General features: G+C 32.4%; 2 long non-coding RNA genes across 2 annotated transcripts; both read right to left on the bottom strand.

Annotated features, from left to right (window-relative positions):
* Positions 1-2560: 2560 nt before the first annotated feature.
* Positions 2561-3514, bottom strand: LOC145133099 (uncharacterized). The gene is made up of 3 exons (XR_013718397.1): positions 3243-3514; positions 2902-3096; positions 2561-2743 (listed from the first exon to the last, which is right to left on the bottom strand). It is a non-coding gene; the product is annotated as an uncharacterized LOC145133099 (long non-coding RNA).
* Positions 3515-8683: 5169 nt separating this feature from the next.
* On the bottom strand, positions 8684-12672 carry LOC145132730 (uncharacterized). Its single transcript, XR_013718218.1, has 2 exons — positions 11787-12672; positions 8684-11301 (listed from the first exon to the last, which is right to left on the bottom strand). It is a non-coding gene; the product is annotated as an uncharacterized LOC145132730 (long non-coding RNA).
* Between the last annotated feature and the right edge of the window lie 2659 nt (positions 12673-15331).

Below are 15331 nucleotides of genomic sequence, written 5' to 3'. Positions count from 1 at the left end.
AAATCATGTCTAATTTCATTTTCATGCCAATACACCACGATGAGCATAAACATAAATCAATTATACAAAAGGTTGCATAAATTTGAGAAAACATATATAATCACTCAAAATGCATAAACACTTTCATACCTCAAAATGCATATATAATCACTCAACCACACAAAATCTGAAAAAATATAAATCAATTATACAACAAGTTTCATCACTAAAAATAACATCAAAACAGAAGAATAATAGAAAATAGGGAAGGAATTTGACCTTAAATCGTCCAATTTTCCGAATTTTAGTTGTGTCGTCGTCCTCTTTCTCGCCGGTAATGGAGGTCTTGGTCGCCGGAAATGGAGGTTTGGTCGGCGACAATTGTTGTGGCAGCAACCGGCGTCTAGCGGCGTTCGATGGTCAGAGTCGGGTGGGAGTTGGCTGTGAGGATTTAGAAAGAAGAGGCACACGATAGACGCAGGAAGGGGAGAAGACGGGGGGTTATCAGTAAACACCTTTAGCAGCGACGGGTATTAGCGGCGACACATAAGTATTAGCGGCGACACATAGGTATTAGCGGCGACACCCATGTTGGGAAAAGTCAGCGCCATTTTCAGGCCGTTACAACCCTTGGATTGAATACAAATCGAACGGATGGGACTCATTTGACGCGGATCGCTATTGTGTGGGCATTACCGGTGATGCAAGGCGTTAGCAGCGACATGTAACACATCAATTACATGTCGCCGCTAATGTCCTGCATCGCCGCTAATGTCCACCTTTCATGTAGTGTCACCGGGGTTGTAAAATGATGTTCACTACACTCACCAATAGTATGAGAAATAACAGAGAGATCGTGAAGGTGCGTAGCTGAACTCATGAGAATTCACACGACCACCATGCAAGGGTGGTGCCCCCACCCACGACACACACACCATTCTGTATAGCCTTATATAATGAAAAAAAATTCAAAAAAAGTTTAATAAATAAAATTGAATAACCCAGAAAGAAAAATATTTTCAATTATTAAAAACATAATAGACTACATAAATTAGTTTAATTACTAAAAGTCTACCTGAAAGGTTGCATATGGAATTTTGATTGGAATGACAAATACTTTAATAATTAATACAATCTAATGGAAGATTGTTGATATGTATTTACTCGTAACCAAAATTATTTTTTTAGAATCGGGAGATATTAAAATCAGTCTTAAAAAAAACAAAAAAAAAAAATCCGTAAACAAAATTATGTCCTTTAGAACTTAGAAGATCATAGAAATTTTTTGGTAGTCAATTTTCACGGCTTTTTCTCATTTGGTGTTCTTGACTTAATAAAGAGATATATAAAGATGATTTTTTATTTAATATTTAAAATTAAACATACTCCTAGTGGTTACATAATACTCTTATTGGGTTACATGATATTGCGATAAATCTGTTAAAAGCTCATTTTGCACGTGTTATTATTTCCCTCATTATTTTTATTTTATGTTGATATTTATAATTCTATTAGAAGATCTTTTAAAACTAAATAATTACATTTTAATCTTTTATCTAAGATATTTATACCTAAATAAATATTTATAGAATCAAGCAACATCAATTTTCCTAAATTATATAAATTTCTTGACATTAATCTAATAAAATTATTAATTTCTAACATATATTAAAAAGTCTTCTAAATTTTAATTTTCATTGTTTATATTATTATTATTATTATTATTATTATTATTATTATTGTTGTTGTTATGAGACCATTGAAATTTTAAAAGACAAAATTAATATGTTTATGGCCACACATTTTGGATATAAAAGAAAAAACTAAATAAAAATGAAAATAATGAAAATAAAAATACATATGTAATTATACTTTTTGAAACTTTTAAATTTAAAAAAAAATCACCATCCATATATAATATATAATATTCTATATATTCTAATTTCACGTGTGTAAAATATATATAATATTACATATGATATAACATATATTTAATATTAGACATATATGTTTTTAGGAATAATATTTTACATATTCATCATTGTAAAATAAATATATAGAACGAGGTTATCAAGCCGTGCGCGTTGCGGCACGTGTTTAAGCAATATCTTTGTTGAATGTACATTGCTATGAACAGTTAAAAATTAGTTAATTGTCATTTTAATGATTTTTTTGCAAATCTATTGGAAGTACATTGCTACAAATGGAAACCTCGTGTTGACATATATTCACAAATGCAACCAGATACAATCACATACACACTTATTTAAATAAAGGTATGGTTTTTACATTAGTTACATTAAGGGATAAGCAGAAGTTAGTTGATATTTATTGCATTTAACCATGGTTTTAAAAATATAAAATACAACATTCCTAATAAAAAAATCTTCTCAATTCGTGGTCCAAAACTTGCGAACTTCTTTTTCGAAAGGAACACGTTATTTTCCAAAAAAAACATTTTATAAAATAGATAATTATTTTCTACATATTTGTTCAAAAGGAAATCATATAACATGACATCTAATATTTTTATCATTAAAGCAATTAACCCTTAAAATTGTCTCATTTGATCAAACAATCATTACCAATAACAAACCTTAATCTTCTTCTTTTAAAAACACTCCTTTAAAAGCTCAAAGATCCAATTATACTATACATCCAAATCAACTTAAATATAAATTTTAAAAAAAATTTAACAAAATCACCTCTCGATCTTCCTCCATAACTATCATGAAAAGCCACCATTGAAGCTCCCTTCAACATTCTCCATAACAAATTACCATATCCTAGATGTTAGTTTTCACCATATTTTCGGGACATAATATATGAAAAAAAAAAAAAAAAGAGACGAAATCGAGGATGAAGAAAACGATTTCGTTTCAAGATTTACTGAAAGATTTAGAAAAAGAAATTGCATGTTACCTGTTCCAAATCGAAAAGCCCATTTTCCCGATCTTGTTAATCTTCATCCAGATCCAAGCTCAAAAATCAAAAATGAAAAATAACAAAAATTAGCAAACCCACTTCTAACATTGATTTAAAAAAAATGATTTTTACCTATGTGGGTCTCAAAAAACAAAAGAAAATTGGGTTTTGTTCCTTGTTAGGTACGTGGATCTGAGAGAACAAAAGAACAATCATGTAATATAATATTCAAGCTTTTTATGAGACTATGACAACCAAATTTCATCTCTTTACCCAAAACCCTAAGCGAGCATGCAGTGTGTATGTGTGTGTGTGAGAGAGAGAGAGAGAAAGATTACTCATTAGACGGTTTTTGTTCCTATTCACGAACATTTGATGACCTTCGGCTTAGTTACCCGCTTGATCTGATGACTCCCGATGCCTATACTCGGCAGACTCACCGCGTCAATGGTGGTGGTGGAGGTGACGATCAAGGTTCTTTGAGTGAGAACAGATAGATTTTTCATGAAGCGTGTGAGAAGTTTTAAAGGGATGATGGGAAAAAGGGAGTACAGGAGAAGGGCTTTCAAGCGAAATGATGAATTTCTTTAGAGAGAGAGAGAGATATATATATATATATATATATATATATATATATATATATAGTGGGGGCAGAGGGAGTACCGGAGAAAATGGAACAAAGTCTACATGCTACAGTTTAAAAGACTGTAGTGGGATGTTCAACATTTTCACAAATGTTAATGTTTAAAATAGGGGTTTCTATAACCATCCGGTCTCTTTTTTAATTCCACCCTCTCTAGGATTTGATTTTTTATCTTTTATTGTTTTTTTTTTCCTATTTTATTTATTTGCTGTCTTTAATTCATTTTTATTTTATATTATTATTATTATTATTATTATTATTATTATAAATTTCGAACAAAATTTTATAATTAAGATAACATTATAAATCCAGACGACATTATAAAATTCGAACGACTATATAAAATCGGTTTTTAATTATTTTTTATTTTATATTTTAATATTATTATTATTATTATAAATTTCGAACAATATTTTATAAATCGGACGACATTATAAATTCGAACGACTATATAAAATCGGTTTTAAATTCTTTTTTATTTTATATTTTAATCTATATATATTAGGGATGGCAAAAAGCCCAATGTCCAATGAGGAACCCGAAACCCGCACCCGTTTTGACTGGAGAATCCTCAGGTTGATCGGGGATGGGGACGGGGATGGAGAATACCCGAATAAAAAAAGTGGGGATGGGGATACCCATAATCCCCGACCCTGGACCCGCCCCCGACATATATTAATATATAAAAATAATACAGAACATATATTTATAGTATAGTTTATAATACATAAAATTTGATCTAAGTAACCTAACTCATTAGTAATTACTTGGTTGAAATTATACTTTTTGCTTTTTCTTTTATCTAATTTAAACTCGTGTATATATATTTTTTTCTCTTTGGTTGATCTATTTTACGTTAAATATCAATCTGATAACTTTTTTCTACTTGATTTTTCATGTATGTATTTAAATTTGGTAGAAAATTTATTTATATTTTTTTATGCAATTTATGGGTACTTATATATTTTATAAAATCTTTAAACTTATGCTGGTAAAATTGAAATATAGAGTTTTTTCTTACGTAAAAGCTTGCATGTTAAAAGAGAAAAAGAAATCCCCGTTTCCCCGTTGGGGATCCCCAGTCTCTGTTGGGGGTGGGGATGGGGGTTTATTTATATTCCCCGATGGGGATGGGGATGAGGATGGGGATTGGAATGAGGATTCGGGGATGGGGATGGGGATTGGGGTCCCCTGTGTTCCCCGCCCCCGTTGCCATCTCTCTCTCTCTCTCTCTCTCTCTCTCTCTCTATATATATATATATATATATATATATATATATATATATATATATATATATATATAGAAATTCAATAGAAAATCATTATTAATCAACGAACCAAAGAACAATCCAAAACGTCGAAATTTGAAGCGATCAACGACAAAAGAAAAGGTTGTAGACTTTTACAATGGACGCACATGTACCGGATTATAACAAAACTCACTTCTTTTTTTGGTTTAAATATTTTTTAGGCCATGTTTTTTATCGAAAAAAAAAACCAAATATACAGTTGTTCGCGATTTTTCATCCTCTTTCCATAGAGATCCATGATGATATATAAAAATTGAACTTTTTTTTTTTGAAAAAAACTCACTTCATTTTCTTTGTTGAAAAGTTAAGGTCTATTTTTTTATAGAAAAAAAAATTAATAAATATATCAAAATTCATATTTTTTTGGTACTTTTTAAACATAGATTTATATTCATGTTTAAAAAAAAAGGATATTTCAGTTCAGATTCATATTGTGAACCTTCTTAGATTCACAGTGTGCATAATAGTAAGTCAGATTCACATTGTGAATCTGAACTGATCGAGCTTTTTCACATTGTGAATGTTAAAAATTGAAATATTTACAGTTTAGATTCACAATATCAATATACACTGATCGAGGTTTTTTTTTTAGTCGGTATAGATGTTTACTAATAGAGTACAAAAAATTAATTTTTTTGGTATAATTAGTTTTTTTTTAATAAAAATAAACTTAACTATTGAAAAACTAACAAAATGAAGTGGGTTTTTTTCGAAAAAGAAAGTTCGTTTTTTATATATCAACATTAATCTCTATGGAAAAACGACGAAAAATCGAGAACAACAATATCTTCGATTTTTTTTTCGATAAAAAATGTGGCCTAAAAAAATTTTTAACGAAAAAAAGAGGTGGGTTTTTTGATAAACATATGATTTTTTGGTATAATCTGGTGTATGCGTATCCAATGTACAAGTGTACATTTATTTCTTTGGCCGTTGATCATTATGATTTCCGACGCTCACGATTGGTTCTTTGGTTCCTTGTTAATTATGGTTCTCTATTGAACAACACCCTATATATATATATATATATATATATATATATATATATATATATATATATATATATATATATATATATATGGAAGAGTTATTTGGAAAACAAAAAAACCTTTAAAAAAACCCTAAAAATTATAAAAATGCATAAAAAAAATACTTAGAGATCACAAAACTTTTTTTTGAATTTTTTTTTTTAAATCGCAGCTTTTTATACAAATTCGCTAAAAAAAATTTGAAATTTTTTTTAAAAAAAAAAAATTGATTTTTTAGTTTTTTTTTCAGCGAATTTTAAGAAAAAGCTGCGATTATTTATAAAAAAAATTCAAAAAAAAAGTTTTGTGATATCTAAGTATTTTTTTATGCATTTTTAGGATTTTTAGGATTTTTTTTTAGGATTTTTTGTTTTCCATAAAAACTAAACATATATATATATATATATATATATATATATATATATATATATATATATATATATATATATATATATATATATATATATCAAGGTTGCAGAAAACGTTAGACGTTAGCTATTCGGTGGACTGGGGTCTAAGGATTAATCGGCTAGGCGGGGATTAATCGGTGGCCATTAATTATTAAGAAAATTATTTAAAAATTTATAGATATAACTTTAATCGTAAGAATATAAATAAATAAGCATAGAAGTTTAATAATGAGTTTAACATGCACAACAATTTATTATCTAATTAATAAGAAAAGTTATTCAAATTTTAATATATCTTAAGAAAAGAAGTAAATTTGGGTATTTGTATTTTTGAAAAGACAAAATTGCAAAAATGGTCCATGTGGTTTGCAAATTTATGTGCTTTTGGTCCAAAACGAAACGTTGGTGCACCACTGGTCCAAAATTGGATCTTTTTATCGGTTTTGGTCCCTAGCGACTTAAAAAGACGATTATACTCCTCTTATTGTTTTTTTATTTTTTTATTAATGTTAATGATTTTTAGTAATTAAAAATTATAGAATATCCCATTATCCCTCTGTCACTCTCTCTCACTCACACACAAATATACTCTCTCTCTCTCTCTCTCTCTCTCTCTCTCTCATCAGAGGTGGTACCTCTCATCTCTTCTACCCCTCTTACATCTCTTTCACTTTCTCAAGAACACCCCGACTGCCACCACCATTCACCTACACCGTCCGCCGCTAGATGTCACCCGATAACCTTCAGATGCCACCGATCTGTTTGTACACTGGGGAAGTAGCGACCAACTGGATCAACAAAGACGACGCCACCGAGCTGTTTGTACACCGGCGAAGTAGCAACTAACTGGATCCACAAAGACGATGAGGGAATTTAAACCCAAACTGGGTCAAGACCTACATTCAAACTCTGATGACGAATTTAGATATGGATGTAGGCTCTTCTGTTGATCTACACCTGCATCTCCTTCTCAACCCTAATCCCGGTTAAATGTATCGATGAGTGATGGTGAACGGTTTATGGACGACCGATGAGTCAAAGTCATGTCTTAACCCATCGATGATTTGCAGTGGGGGTCACAGATGAGTATACAACTCCTCTTTAACACATACACACACACACAAAAACGAACAATCAATTTTCAGGGTTGTCTCTTCTAGAATAATCGAATTTCTGGATTTGTTTCTAGAACTGGAAATCGATTTTGGAATCTAAAAATGCTTATGGGTAATGGGTTTTCAAGAACAATCAATTTCTAAAAATTCAATTTTGTCTGTGTATTTCATATCATTTCTATGTTTAGGGATTGATTTAGAAGAATGGTGGAGAAACGAAAAGCTTTGGTTGATCAGAGTTTATGGCGTTCATTTGGCTGCTGTTCTTCAAGGACTTCTGAAAATGGTTGTCGGAATTTAAATTGCGTTCACATTGACGTCAAAATCTGATGAAGATGAAGAGTTTTCATATTTGTATACTGTGAAATGGATGTGTGTTCTTCAGTTTTTGGGTTATGGCACAACTGTACCCATCTGTAAAAGGGTTGATGGGAAGAAGATGGAGAACACCAATAATTGTGTTTGTGTGGTATGGTGGTAGAGAGAGTCGTCCGGTTAGAGAGAGAGAGAGAGAGAGAGAGAGAGAGAGAGTGTGGTGGGTTTATTGTTTTCGTTTTTCATTTTATTATAAGAATAATAAAATAAATAAAAGAAATTAAAATATAATTATTAAGGGGCATATTAGTCATTTTAGATGTGATGTGGACCAAAAACACAAGAAAATACAACCATAGGGACCAAAACCACACAACGTATCTAAAATTGGACCACTGGTGCACCAACGTTTCGTTTTGGACCAAAAGCACATAAATTTGCCAACTATAGGGACCATTTTTGCAATTTTGTCTTTTGAAAACATAGAAATTTTGAAAATTTTGGAGAAAAACTTTAAAATTTAATTTTTTTAATTTTTTTATATATTAGTTGAACATTGAAATAGTATGAACTTTTGAAATTTTGAAAATTTTTTAATATTTAAAAATTTGAAAATTTTTTAATATTTAAAAATTTGAAAATTTGGCCGATTAGGCCGCCTAGGACCGCCTAGGACCGATTAGAACCGACTAGCTCCGACTTTGACCCCCTTTGACCAAAATCGATTAAGCCGACCGATTAGCCTTAATCCTATTCGGTTGAAGACGCCTAGCGATTAATCCCCGATTAATCGGCCGCCTACACCGATTTTTACAACACTGATATATATATATATATATATATATATATATATATATATATATATATATATATATATATATATATATATATATATATATATAGTCTAATCATGTCAAAAAAAACAAGAAAACAAAAAGGAAAATAAACAAAACAATCATATCAAAATCAAATGTCAAAAAATTGATTAGATTGAGTTTAAGAGGAATAAATTTGGTTAAAAGGGTATTCATAGCAAAACCCTAAAGGGAAAATGACTTATCAACGTAATTAACTTTTCGGTATGTTCATATCTGGGTAACTATCTTTTTCTGTACACATCTAGGTAACAAACTTGTTGGAAGTGTTCACATATGATCATTATGATCTGCTGTAACATAGCAGGTTACATCCTAGATGTGAACACTTTTGACAAGTTCGTTAGTGTACAAAAAAAGTAGTTGCCCAAATATGAACAAAACGAATGGTCCCGGTGGTTTGGAGAAATTTGTGTTTTTAGTCTCTAACTTATTTTTTTAACTTCGATGGTGCCTACTATTTATTTTTGTTGCACGTTTGGTCCCTGTTTTACCTAAAAAGACTATTGTGTCCTTATTAATTTATTTTTTAATTAATTTTCGTATTTATGTATTTATTTTTTATATATTTAAAAAAAATTAATAGACCTCATATATTTGTATCTCCTCGGATGATCCCTACTGTTTATTTTTTAATTAATTTATTCTTTTAACTGGGATGATCCCTACTATTTATTTTTGTTATGCGTTTGGTCTCTGTTTTATCTAAAAATGACTATTGTATCCTTATTAATTAATTTTATTTAATTAATTTTCTTATTTGTGTATTTATTCTTTATATATTTAGAAAAAATTAATAGACCCTACATATCTGTATCTCACCTCACCATCACATCTCTCATCCTCCTCAACTTCTATTTATTTTCCAACTTTAATGATATCGACGTCTTCACCATCCCTTCTTTTTTCGGTCCTTCAACTCCGTTGAATTAACACCACAACCTAGTGAACCCACTAAAGATGAAGAGAGAGCGGGTTATGATGTTGGTTCGCCAGAGTTGAAGGACCGAAAAAAGAAGCATGGTGAAGACGTCGATGTCTCTAAAGATGGAATAGAAATAGAAGTTGAGGAGGATGAGAGATAGGATGGTGACCGGTGAGACCCAAATTAAATTTCTCAAATGTGGTTTCAGGTTTACGGTGAGAAGATACAGATATATGAGGTCTAATAATTTTTTTAAATATATAAAAAAAGGGAAAAATACAAAACTAACCATTTTTCCTAATTACTTATCAAAAAATAGCCAAAAAAAACTCACTTAGCCAAAAATAGTCCACAAAAGAGTAGTCAACTTTTGGTTGACTACGGTCAACTTTTGGTTGACTACGGTCAACTGAGGATGACTACGGTCAACGCCCGTTGACTACTCTTTTCCCCTAATGGGCTACTGTTTCAAGGGGCCGTTTACTTTTTCGTGGCCCATTAGCCCAAAGTATATAATGAAATTTTTCTCAGATTAGGTCATTTTCCTATTGTTTTTTTTTGTTTGGCTACGTTTTTCTCTCAATGGAACACCTGAAGAACAACCAAGTTTGTCTACTTTTCTTAAAAATTTTACCGTGTTTTTGATTAGGAGTAGGTTTTGTTTATGGGGATAAATTTTTTTTCGAAAAAAAATTGAAAAAAAAAATATAAAACCGTAGGTTTCATATGAAACCTACGGTGTACAAGTACCTAATGCACTGTTTGTGCAGTGTCGACTTGTACACCGTAGGTTTCATATGAAACCGTACGGATGTTTTTTTTTCGTTTTTTTTAAATGGTATCAATAGAATAGGAAATGGATGTATTTTGTTGTGGTATAATTTTTTTTTTTTTAAAAAAAAAAAAAGGGAAACCGTAGGTTTTAAAAAACCTACGTTTTGAATGTCAAAAATGAAAAAAAAAAAAAAATTATACAAAACGCGAAACAGTAGACGAAATGGTGAAATAGAAGGTGAATCTCGAAACCTACGGTTTCGTGGGCTATTTTTGGCCATTTGCTAATTTTTGGCTAAAAATTGATAATTACCCCCTTAATTTGGCTAGATTAGTAATTACCCCATAAAAAAATTAATTAAAAAATAAATTAATAAGGGCACAATAGTCTTTTTATGTAAGACAGACCAAACGCGCAACAAAAATAAACAGTAGACACCATCCGAGTTAAAAAAATAAGTTAGGGACCAAAAACACAAATTTCCACAAACCACAGGGACAATTCGTGTAATTTACTCTAACTTTTCGTTTTGTTCATATTTGGGTAACTACTTTTTTTTTGTACATATCTAGGTAACGAACTTGTTGAAAGTGTTCACATCTAGGTTAACCTGTTACAGCAGGTCATAATGGTCATTTGTGAACACTTCCAACAAATTTTGTTACCTAGATGTGTAAAAAAAAAGGATATTTACCCAGATATGAACATAGCGAAAAGTTAATTACGTTGATAAGTTACCCACACGAGTTACCCACACGCAAACTTATGTTTTCCTTCCGGCACTCCATCCATACTGATCACACAAACAAGAGAAACACTAACACTCATAATTGCTAACTTCCAGAAATGGGTTCTTGTTCATACTTACAATTGAGTTGAAAATTTTCTTCCTTCTTTTGGGGTCAATGGAAGTCTTCAATTCCACTAGCTCTTTCTTCTTTAAACACACCTTGATTCTTTTGCTTCTTTCTTGTATAATTTGAGGTTTTCCGGTTGTAGTTCTGTTAGAATAATGTTCTTATTATATAAAGAAACAGATTTCAATTCAGTTGTTTTTAAATAGAAAATTGAGGCAGATGTGTTAGTATAGCTATTAAATTATTGTAAATAATGTTGTATTATATATTTAGCCGGTCATATTAACGGTTTTACCCCTGTATTCTCGTAATCCACTTGACTACTAATTTCCTTCAACAGCATGATTAGTCTCCTTGATCATTACTCTTTAATCCATAAACAAAAAGTCAATATTTGATTGAAAAGGATTCAAGATTATTTGACAATTTTCTTTAGTTTTTCTTCTAAAATATGTCGAGCTTTTTACCCCATTAGCTATAAACAAGAATATGTTCAATATTTTGCACTTGATAGAATCTTTTGAATTGAATAACACATATCAAAAAAAAAAAAATCACATCTATACAATAAGATCAAGAGATTTAATTTTTCTTATCTGTTTAGTAAAACTCAATCAAATGAAACATACCCAATCAAAGAAAAGATGATCACCATTGTTCTTCCTTCTCCCTTCTGTCAAATGGAGCAAACGAAAACTATTCATGACCACCACCATCGATGACTACTACAGCTGCTTCCTTGCTTCCTATAAAACGAGGCAGTCAAAAACTCCTTCAATCACTGGTTTTGTTGCCTCCCTCGACTAACCCCCCTCCCTTTTCCCTACAGAATCACTACAATCGAACCACCCTCCATCACCCATTCAATGTTCCCTCTTCCCTCTATATTTCCCTAAACACCAATCCTCCCAATGAATTTTGATCAAGAACAATAAAAAAAAGAAGCAGCCCCGTCCACTTACCTTCGATGTGTACTTCTCCCTTTTCTGCCGATGGATCGCAAACAATCGAGAGCAACCACCGAGGCCCCAGCAGCCTCACTGCCCCCCTCTTTCATTCTCTTCGAACCCAATCAAACCCTTCTTTCCCACTGATCGAACCCCTCACATCCCTCTTAATCGCCCCTTTTCTTCCCCGATTTCACAGCAGGTCCAAACCCCCCTCCACCGTCGCTGACTGCTTTGTCCCTTGGACCTCATCCTTCCTCGCACCTGGCAGCCGGACGGGAAAGAAAAAGAGTATCGCTGCTTTCGTCTCCCCTCTATTTCCCCTTCGACCTCGTCAAACACCGGAGACAACAGCTCCTTCGCGATCGATCGATCAAGCAAACAAACCCAAATTGAGCAGCTTGCGAGCTTCCATCTCCCGTTTTCAGTCACCACTATGGCAGTCGATTCATATCCGATCGATTCGTATCCCCTTTCCCTTCGTTTGCGTTTTCATCTGGCCTCATTCGATCGCTTTTGTTTCTATACCCGATCAAAACAAGAAACGGGCATAAAAGCCCTAACTCCTTTCAACTTCGACTGAATGACAAAATAAACCCTGCTGCAACAATCGTTTTAAAAATAAGTTCCTTTTTGCCAAACTTTGGTTTATTTCAACACAAACAACCCCTCCCATGGAGATTTCCTAATAAAATCAGTCCAAGACTCAATCGTTAATCCCATTTAAACCATTTTAGTCCCTCCCGACTCCCTTGACTTATTTTAACCAAAATAGTCTTATTTTGGTTATTTAAATTATCCAACAGCCCCAATTGTTTAAATTTGTTACAAACAGTCCCAAGAATATTTCAAAGTTCAAGAATCGTGGATTTGCGGTTTCTTACGACAAGTTTCTCAAAAGAAATCGAATCCGAACCAATGGAACTCAAGCTTCATGGGTGAGTGTTACGGTCCCACTTTTATATATTTTCGGGGGGGGGGGGGGGGGGGGGGGGGAATTTTGTTGAATTAGGTGTCTAAGCCCATAACTATTTTTGGTATGTACTTGATTTGATTATGAGCATGGTCCTTTTGGGTTGCCTTCACTCTTGCAACTTGATAGGATGACAAGTGGAGAGAGAGAGAGAGAGAGAGTATTATTTATTATATGAATAATAAATTGGTACTCAGAATGATTTTATTAATATATTATATGATTAATATATTATTTGGAAATCATATTATTAATTAGTAATTAATCAGAAATTAATTTGATATTAATTTTAAGATTAAAGGAACTGATTAATAATTGAGGGACTGTTGTACAAATCACTGATAGTTACATAATTGGGCTGATGGACTCCATAGAGTATGAGCAGACAAAATCCTATAGGGAAGCCCTATAGATTTCATCAATGGGCTCTAAGGAAGGAGTTCATGGGTTGCTTGATGCCTAAGCAAGGTATTAGGGTTTCCACCTGAAAACCCTAGCAATCACAGCTATAAATAGACCCTCTCATTTAGGATTTTGGCCCTATGAGTTTTTGGAAAAACCCTAGCCGAATTCCACCTCTCTCCTAAGTCATCTTGTTGTATTGGGTGTTTGTGACTCCATTAGAGGTGCAACACTTGGGGCACTAGGCTTTCAGAAGTCAATATCAAGAAGGATTATACTTGTTAATGCTACATAACAAGAAGGTAAGCTTCTAACCCTAGTTTATATATCAATTTTGAATTGTGTATGCTAGTCCATAGGGTTATTGCTTTGGAGTTCAAAGTTGTATGTTCAATAGAGGAAAACTTAGATCCAAAACACTTAGGGTTGCATGTACACCATAGGAATGTTGTTATGCTCAAAACCCATCAGTGGTATCAGAGCTTAGGTCGTTTTTCAATTGAATAGATGCAAAAGTGAACTGCCAAAAGATCAAGAAATCGAAAATGTTGCTGTCTGACAGGCTGACTCGATGAGTCCATGTATGGACTCGACGAGTTCCATAGTGGACTCGACGAGTTGACTGGTCTGGTGCCGGGATGTTCGATTTTTTGGCCAGATTTTGATTTGGATAATTACCATAACTCGTTTTTAATGCCTAAATTCGATTTTTATGATTTGTATGAGATATCCTTATCAAAATTGATGGATTTGGTTAAATATGGATAATATAAGATTATTTTGATTCAAATATTTAACCTAGTAATTTTGGAAAAGTTTTAAATTACACCCTTTTGGTTTTATTGCTTAAATTTAAAATTAAAAGTTTTAGTTTTGAAAAATTTAAATAGTTAAACCCTAATATTTTGAAAAGTTTCAAAATTTGCCCTCAAGTTTTGGAATTTAAAATTTAAATAAAAGTTTTAATTTTGACTGTGACAACCCGAAATTTCTATTATGTACAACCACTTAATTCAATAGAAGTCAGAACAGTTTCTGCTAACTTTCAAGCTTTTTGGAATAAGTTTGAGTGTTTTTAAGTTAGTACTTCGGGAGGTAACAGGAGAGAGGATGCTCTAGGGTTTATTGTGCAACAATAATGTCCCAAAACTCCAAGAGTTTGGAGTTTACGGCCTAAACAAAGGTGTTTACGGCCGTAAACCCTAAAAGGGGGTATAAATATGACACTTAGTCATTATTTACCACTTTTTCACATTTTCAAGATCCAAACTCAAATCCTCTCAAGTATCATCCAACTTTTATTCTTGATCTTCAACTTTGTAAGTGTTTCTATCCCTAAAAAGTTGATATCTTACTTAATCTAGTGATCTTACATGATTCCATCCGTGAAATCATTCCAAAAGTGTAGATCTTCAAGTTTCACCAAGAACACACACTAGTGTTCTTGGACTTTTAGCACCTTTTCAAGCTTCTACCTAGTAAGTACTTCTATCCTAGTGTATTATAAGACTTGTTACACTTTTAATCATCAAGAAAACACCCAAGAATCAAAGGATCAAAGGTGTTTACGGTCCAAGAACACCTTGGACCGTAAACCCTAACAAAGGGGCCAAAGTGTGCCCTAGTCCCTTACCAAGCCTTGGAAACTAGTCTAGATCCCATCCTTGATGTGCTTAGGACTTAAAACATCAAAAAGACCATAAACCATATGGGTTTACGGCCGTAAACACATGGAGAAGTGGTCCATGGGCCGTAAACTCCATTTAGGAGTGAAATGATGCCACAAACACTTCCTAAGGCTTATACTTGAAGTAGGATGCTTCCTTATGCCTTGAAAAGCTTCAAAACACAA

This window comes from Lactuca virosa, chromosome 8 (assembly GCF_052849685.1).
Source record: "Lactuca virosa cultivar CGN04683 chromosome 8, Lactuca_virosa_CGN04683_v6, whole genome shotgun sequence".
NCBI lineage: Eukaryota > Viridiplantae > Streptophyta > Magnoliopsida > Asterales > Asteraceae > Lactuca > Lactuca virosa.
This window is presented reverse-complemented; position numbering and strand designations above follow the sequence as displayed.